We start from the raw sequence: 9,091 nt of genomic DNA on the forward strand, positions 1-9,091 counted from the left end.
AAAACAGCGTTCTCTTGGCTTGTAATAGTTTCCCCAAAGATGAAGTTTTCCAGGTATCCATTTTATTCACAGGTGGAGAGCAGAACAGCACAGTGAAAAGACTGCAAGCAGAGGATACATTGAAACAGGAAGCCCCTGGGATTTAGTGCCTACCAGAATATTTTGATCAGATACGGTGAATAAATTACTTTTGATGGCAGTAATGTGGCTGTCACCTCTTCCAGCTATAACATTAAGATTTTCCCCATAGGAAAGCTTTTGATTTTTAGTTTGATAGAACATGCTCTAATCCAGTAGTGCTGAGTTAGTTACAAAAACTGCACGTGAAAAAAAAAAAAGCCCTTGAATCTATATTCGTTCATCTTTCCATCAGTGAGTACTATTGATACAGTTTTATATTATGTAGGATGTAGGTATTATAGTTTCATATCCTAGGTGAGAGAAACAGAGGCCCAGGGTGACTTTATTGCCTACAGCGAGCAGAGCTCATATTTGAGTCCCCGTCTTCAGAGCCTGAGTGTGAAGCTCTTTGTCCAGCGTTGTACAAATGCAGGGCACAGTTCTCTTAAGTGAAAATTGACCCAGTCTCTACCATCTGTGGGTGCTGGGCAGTTACTGGCCAATGTTTCCTGTGTCACAAGTGAAAGTTAGCTTTCACACAAATATGTGAAATTATAGCAGGTGCTGTTGTTGAGTATATAAGACTGAAAATTACTTTTCCAAAACATTACTAATTCATTGGTCCCCCATTATTCCTATGGCCCTTGCATTCTTCCTTCCCCACTGAAATACATCTAGTGTACAGAACAGGATGTTGTAATGCTGCTATGGGGCAAATGCTCCCCTGAAATTGCATTTGCACAAAACTCCCCCCATGTTGTCTCAGTGCTCCCCAATGCCTTCATCTACCTCTCAAACTCCCTCCACTTCTCATTTCCACTTGGCTTTAACAGCTTATTCACAGTTCCCTGTTCAGCTCATTTTCTCCCAGCTCCCAAGCCTCTGTACTTGACTACCCATTAGCTTCTCTCATGGTGAACATCATCACTAGTGGAAAAAGGTAAAGAAAAAAAAAAAAAAGAGAGCCCATTACTTTGATAGCCTTGTACTGGGGACCAGGGTGTATCAGCCCGTCTAAAAATGTCTGGCTGGTACAATCATCATTAATTTGCAGTTTCACTGTGAGGCTCCCTCATAGCAGTTGGTAAGCACTAGAACTAGAATTGGGGGCAGAGGGTTCCACAGCTGGGTCAAGGACAAGTGGTAGACACTCTCACTGCCGATGAGCAGCCAGCTGCTCAGTCCCAGGGTAAGGCAGAGTCCCAGTTTGGTGACTCACAGCTCCCTGAAGCAGAACCCTGGCCAAAGAGTTTCACACTCCGATTCTGAAGACAGGGACTCTGCTCCCTGTAAGCAATAAAGTCCCCCTGGGCCTCTTATTTTTCTCACCTAGGATATTAGACTATAATACCTACATTCTACATAATATAAAATTGTATAGCTAAATGTATTAATACTACTCACTGATGGCATCTTTTCAGCATGACTTTTAGAATACACTAGAAGCCAGCTTTATTAAAATGTATTAAACTATCACATAGTCTAAATAAAGCCTTTCCAAATCTACTATATGGTCCTCAGTCAAAATACAGATTATAGAGACTTCCCTGGTCCAGTGATTAAGAATCTGCCTTTCGATGCAGGGCACATGAGTTCGATCCCTGGTCAGGGAACTAACATCCCACATGCCACAAGGCAACTAAGCCCTCAAGCCACAACTACTGAGCCTGTACATGTGCTTGAGCTGTAGAACCTGTGCTGTGCAATAAAGAGCCTGCACACACTGCCAGTGAAGACTCAGAGTAGCCACAATTAAAAAAATTGTTTTAATAAAAAAAAAACATAATACAGATTACATCTTTCAAGGCACATTCTTGTTCTTCTGATATAATTATCTGAAAATGATGCCTCCTATGGTTTTTAATGCTGAGGCTGTCATGACTTATTAGGGAAGAGTTACCCATACTTTTCCATACTTTTCTTGGGTATCTCTACCTCCTATATAGAGAGATGTGGCTTTTCCTAATAAATGGGCGTGGTATAACTCAGCCTCTGCTGATCTGTATATCTGCCTGAATATGATCCCCTTCGAGATGTCTCCTGTCTGATACACCAACACATTAAACTCGGAATTTCTAAAGCTGATTTAAAGCATTTCTGAACTACTTTTCTGTTAAACTACAATTTTTCCCTTCAGTGGCATCAATATCTCATATCCCAAGTTCAATTAGCCATCATCATTAACAACACAATATGGCTGTCCTGGGTTTCCTCCTCTGTAAATTCTTTGGCAAAGGCCCATCCTTAGAACCACAAGACTGGAAGTGAATTTCATGGCCAAACACCTCCAGTGTGTCATGCCTCAAAATATCCCAGGCCAGCAGTCATAGAATTTAGCCTGAACTTTAGAGAAGGTGCCGCTTTGTATTCTAGAGAAGACCACAGCCTACAGACAGTATACAAGTACGGAGGTAATTTAAAAATCTTTGGGTTGAACGAAAAACCTGCCTTCCCAGGCTATTTCTTGTTCAGTTGCTTAGTCGTGTTCAACTCTTTGCAACTCCATGGACTAGAGCACCCCAGGCTTCCCTGTCCTTCACTATCAGAGTTCGCTCAAATTCATGTCCATTGAGTCCGTGATGCTATCTAACCATCTCTTCCTCTACTGCCCTCCTCTCCTTTTGCCCTCAGTCTTTCCCAGCATTAGGGTCTTTGCCAATGTGTCAGCTCTTCACATCAGGTGGCCAAAGTATTGAAGCTTCAGCATCAGTCCTTCCAGTGAATATTCAGGGTTGATTTCCTTTAGGATTGACTGGTTTGATCTTCTTGCAGTCCAAGAGACTCTCAAGAGTCTTCTCCAGCACCACAATTTGAAAGCATCAGCACTCAGCCTTCCTTATGGTCCAACTCTCACATCTGCACATGACTATGGGTAGAATTATAGCTTTGACTATACAGACTTTTGTCAGCAAAGTGATGTCCTACCATACTCACGCCCTTTCTTCTTAGCTCATTCATGATAAAAATCTTGCAGGAACTAGGTGCCAGGCGTGGAAGATGCACAAAAAACAAAACATATCTCCCTAGCTTCATGGAAGTTATATTTTAGTGGAAGGGACTGACAATAAACACAATAGATACATTCGATAGCCTATCAAAAAGTGAGGAGTGCTGTTTGATATGTTGATATGATTACACAGAACATCTCTTCTTCGATCCCAACATTCCCAATCTGTTTACCATCCTCTCAGGCCAAGCCAAGTTTATACTCTTAGGAGTAACAGGGTCCTCTTTTATTAGCTGTGTGTTCCCTGGATAAATGTATTTACTACAGATATCCGTCTGACTTGTAGAATCATAATATTCTTCATAATATCCACTGGAATCATGTGTAGGCAATGTGATAGCTCAAGATGTTTCATGAAGTAAATACCTTACAAAGGGTGAGTGTGGTTAACCTTCTTCCCATGATTTCATGTCCCTTATTCTCTCTTACTTTAGTGCACTCCTGTTATTATAATGATACCCACTCCATAGTATATAATTATGATCTTTTTAAAAAGAGAAGCCAATTGTTTTCTTCATAGGTCTCAGCAAATAACCGTATTTATTTATTGTGGGTGCTTTATGTCTCATACATAGGATGCATTCACGATGCATTCACAATATATTGGAAAAATTTCCTGGAGGAAGTGTGTGTTCACAGTATCTTTTTTTTTTTTTTAAAGTTGATGTTAGTGACATTTATTTTTTTTTTCTATCACCTCAGTTTGTTCACAGTATCTTGACTTCAAAGACTTGTGCATTATATTCTAATGCCATAAATAAACAACCACAATAATATGTAAGTTTTACAGCCTAAAAGTCACAAAGCAGAAAGGTGAAAAAATGTCAGTGACATCCTAGTCACAAAAAAATGTAACAATGTTCAAACTTAAGGTATTGTCACCTAATTGCACCCTTATGAACTAGGAAATGCTGACTGCTGTATAACAGAATGTCAAATTAGAAGTTTTGAATGAGACACTAAGATAAAATAAATGTGAAATTTCAGTGGAAGTTGCCAGTTCCGATGCCAAAATTTCAAAATAGGTCAGCTAAGAATTGGTAGATGACACAACACACCAGAGATCAAGGGAAGATTTTTGTGAGAAGGATTTCTTTGGCAAAAGTTTTGCTCTGAGTTCACAGGGGAAGGAATCCAAATACAGAGCCTCATTACACCAAGTCTAGTGAGAGGGGTCTCAAAGGAGCCCTAAAGAGATCAGTATAAGATCATTGGTGTTTTGGCAGCCCTCATTGGGTTGGAATAGACATACAAGCCTCAGGAATCTAGTCAGGAGGTGGTTAAGTGGACTATGGCAGCAGAGGGTACTTTAAACCTCTGCCATGCCAGGAAAGCATGAAGCCAACCTCCAGTGGTAGAGTCCAGGTGCAATATATGGTACATGTAGAGGAGATGTGGGAATAGACAATGAGCTGGACACTCGGTACTGAAGGATCTGAGTGTCACAGTAAGATATTTATGTAATTTTTGTTTTGCATTAAATTACCACCCATTCTTTAGGGTACCAACATGGGTACTTTATCTTGGCACTCAGAGTTGCCATCTGTCAATACTTTTGCCTTTCTCTCTCTGCTAACTTTACCAGTCATTGATAGACATATTTTTCTTATCTCACTTCACTACCCAACTCTGTTCTTTTGAAATCATCTTATGAGATCTGAAATTAAAGGACTGGTAGATGAGAGGTTGCCTTGACAATTCACTGATCAAGTCACCACTGAGGATGTGGAGCTCTGGAAAGTTTCAAGGATATGTCTTCTCATCATCAGAAACAAAAGTCATGGGTTCAGGTTCTCTATCCTCTCAACACTGCAAAGGGGTTTCCATTTGGCAATTCACAAGCTTCACAGCACTCCCACATGAACCTGAGTACAAGTAAAGGGTAGGCATAGAAAGGATACAATGTACAAAGCCAGCTTCCTGAAATAAATTTTCTTATAGCTGAGGAAGAATCATTTCTGTCTCAAACTTTATTATTCCTATAAAAAAAAAAGGCAGTTTAATACAACTGCACATTCAGAAAGAGTTGATGTGAGCTCATGTTGATACAAATAATGTTTTGGCTTCATCTCATCTTGCTTCTAGAAATCTACATTCTGCTTCCTCAGATTTGGGTATGAAACTTTCATAACACCCTACAGGGAGAAAGCCATCAGATAATTTCCCTCGACTCTTCATGGTTTTTCTCTGTGTCTGTACCACTGGGCTCCCCCACTGAGCTATGCAGAGAAGCCTGAGGACAGACAGCCTTGGCACCAACTCTTGAGACCTTCAGTCACAGTAGTTTGTGTGCTCATCCTGGGCCTAACTCCTTGCTTCATCGAATGGAATATAAAGGATGAATTCAGAGGGCTTCCCAGGTGGCCCAGTGGTAAAGTGTTAAAGTGGCCAATGCAGGAGATGCAGGAGACGCAGGTTGGATCCCTGGGTCGGGAAGATCCCCTGGAGTAGGAAATGGCAACCCACTCCAGTATTCTTGCCTGGAAAATTCCATGGACAGAGGAGCCTGGTGGGCTACAGTGCATTGCATTGCAAAGAGTCAGGCATAACTGAGTGACTGAGTACTCGTGAATTCAGAGTTATCTTCCCCCACCCACAACCTCTTCCAAAGATTATTGATAGCCTGAAAAGGTTTTCAAGTGTTCTACAGTCTCTGATTTGCTGTGGCACATTCAGAAATTTATCCTTGAGATAGATTAATCATCACTAAAGGAGAGAGCAGAAATTTTGGAGTCAGACTTGAATCTGACTGTGTGATGTGCCTAGTGCTGAGGTTGGCAGCTCAGAAATGGTGGTAAGTATTCTTGTTTCATGAAAATCCGGGTTGCCTCAATGGCGCATGCTCTCGAGTCCACCTTTTCCAACAATTTTGCAGAAGATTTTACACAAGTTTGGCCCTGCATTGTCACCATTAACAGGCTAGATATTGATGAGGTGTGTAAACTTTAGGAGCAGCAAGGAATAACTGCAGAGAAACACTGGCCTCACAGCCCCAGGTGATGAATGTACACCAGCTCCTTCCTTGGTGTGCCCCTTCCAACCCCTCAACACACACCACATGACCTCCTCAAAGGTGACCCACAGAATAACCAAGGAATAAGATGCAATAAATCACAGCAGATTTGGCCCATCTGTTTTGTCTCAAAAAAGAAAAGAAAAGGATATCCCAAGAGGACAAAACTTGCTTGGTGTTTATAAATTAAGAAAGGAAGAAATTGCCACCTGGTTTCCTTAGGGAATAAAACCAAAAGGTTAGGAACTCCCTGGTGCCCCAGTGGTTAAGAATCCGCCTTCCAGTGCAGGGGACGCGGGTTCAATCCCTGGTAGGGAGAAGAAGTTCACACGTGTCATGGGCAACTAAGCCCACACATGACTACTGAGCCAGCTACTGAGCCTGCACTACAACTGGAGAGAAGCCTGAGAGCCATAACTAAGACATATGCAGCCATATAAATATTTTAAAGTTTTTTAAAAAAATTTTTTGGTTAAAAACAGAGAAACAAATAGACCCCAAAGGCTAACAGCACTTACACTTGTGAAACATACTCCAAAAGGTTTTGGAGACTTATCCTGATTTGGGGACTTTAAATTTGGTGAAGGAGAATTACCTGTTTTAGACAAAGAGCTCAACAACGGTTCAAAGGCGTGTTTATATCTGGATGTGACCATACCTGTGTGTAGTGCTAAAACCAAATGCAGACAGTAAAGAAAAGAAAGGTTATTCGAGAACTGCCTGGTGATGAACTTGCCCACTGGCTCCAGAGGTTTGCTTGAAGTTATTTGAATGGATTTATAGTGCTGTCTAGCATCATTGGCTGGAGTAAGGAATGCAGCCCAGATCGAAAGATCAGAAGGAGTCAGTATGTGCTGTGACCTTGACTCATGGGGAGGAACCAAGAGTGTTGACACCTGGAGAGGTTTGTAGTTAGATGAGTCTCAGTCAGTCAGCTTAGCAGAGAATGTTTGTCTCTGTGTCTATCTAGTTTCAGGGGAACAAACCTAATCTTGGCTAATCATTGGTGTGATAAAAAACAAGACATTAGAGGGTCTATATCTGCCCTTTAGAGCAGGTTCAAAAAAAAAAAGGAGAAAGGTCTGTGTTTGGCCACATCACTGCTAAATTAGGAGGGTCATCTGTGAATCTTAAGGGACTCAAGAGAAAGAGCTTACAAAAGTCTCATCTAAGTTATAAGGGGAAGCATATTTCTTGGTGGAAGCACATTTCCAGGAAGCCATTTCCTGGAACTTAAAAGGGTAGAAAGATTTCTGAAAATCAAAATTGTGGAGATAATTCCCTTAATCCCAGGTGAAATTGTACATTGATATTGACATACATGTATAGCTCTCTCTTTTTTTATAGCATTTTAAGAATGGATATGTGCTAATAATTATTAGATAAAATAACAGTGATGACATGTTTTATAGATTTATACATATTTTTTACATGGGAAATACAAAGTAAAATTATCTGCCAATATTTAGTATCTGTGAAAACAGTGAAAAAGCATCGGAATTCCATCAGGATGAGGAAAAAAATAGGTATCATAATTTGACAAAATATTTCATATTCTAGTTATCTTAACAGAGGGTACTTTAGAATTTAGAAGCCATAAAACTGTATCACAGTAAATCCTTTAAGCCATTGATATGATCTTATAAAATTTATACAACCACAAACTCTATTAAAGTATTGTATTTCTTGGGAGTATGGCTAACATACATTTTTTTTTTAATTCAACTTCTCAAAAATCATTTTTTATTATTTATTGTTTTGTTTTAATTTTCCTTTGTTTTTCTTCAAAAATCATTTTTTTAATTAATGTTGAAATGTAAGAATGTTAGAATGTTTTCACTTTTGAAAATCGACTTCTTGAGACATTTGATTGGCATATTTGACCAATTGTGTCTGTGCGTGCTCATGTGTGTGTGTGTGTGTATGTACACTGGAATATGTAAAAAAGTAAGGGAGGGTGTGGAAGCAGATTTGGTACTAAGTGTCTAGGGAATAAGGTGGACTAAGAATAGGATTACATGTATGGATGGGAGAAAACTATCTACAAGATGACTGACAATGATGTGATTCCAAACACAAGTAAATTACAAAATGCAAAACCAGGTAACTCTTCAGGCTTGTTTACCCAAAGGAATTTCTCAGAGGTGGAAATTGCAAAGTTGAGCCCATCAGAGACTAACTAGGCCAACTGGCTCCCTTTGCACTTTGGGCAGAAAGCCAACTTTGCTTTGGAAGCAGAGGAGTTTAGATGGCAGCCAACTGCAAGACTGATGGTTGCTTATATGAAAAACTCTCCACCAGGGACTGGGATAAGAACATGCACTGAAGTCTGACCCCACCTTCTGAATCAGTATAAATGAAAACAATTTGTAATCCCTGCTATATTGGACAAGACTAAAAGCAAAAATGATACTATTTATGGTTAATGCTTTTAGTATTAGAGAAAACGTTAGGCAGAAATCTCAGAATTGTGAATTTGGGGATGATATAATGATAAAAATAAGCTCCTTGGGAAATATCCAATTAGCTAGGAAGTATCTCCCTGGCAAGTAGAAGTAATAGGAGGTGTTGGTACGCTCTTGCATTAAGGCAGATTTGCAAATAATTATACACCATTTGCCACCCCCTACACACAGCTCTGCCCATTGTCCTCTTTCTCTCTGGAAATCCTAAGCCCACAATTAGCATTCCTAATGGTACTCCAAGGCACCCATATAACTCCTCTGGGCAACTGACAGAAAAGCAAGAGTGCTCTTAGGCAAAGTACGATTTGTTTCCAAAATTAGAAGCCCAAAAGCACCCTTACTTCTCTGATCATTGAGGTTATATATACACACACGCACATATGCATATGGGCTTCCCAAGTGGTTCAGTGGGTAAAGAACCTGCCAGCAATGCAGGAGACACAAGAGACATGGGTTCAGTCCCTGGGTTGGAAAGATCCCCTGGAG

Source organism: Capricornis sumatraensis, chromosome 10, assembly GCF_032405125.1.
Source record: "Capricornis sumatraensis isolate serow.1 chromosome 10, serow.2, whole genome shotgun sequence".
NCBI classification, from domain to species: Eukaryota; Metazoa; Chordata; class Mammalia; order Artiodactyla; family Bovidae; genus Capricornis; species Capricornis sumatraensis.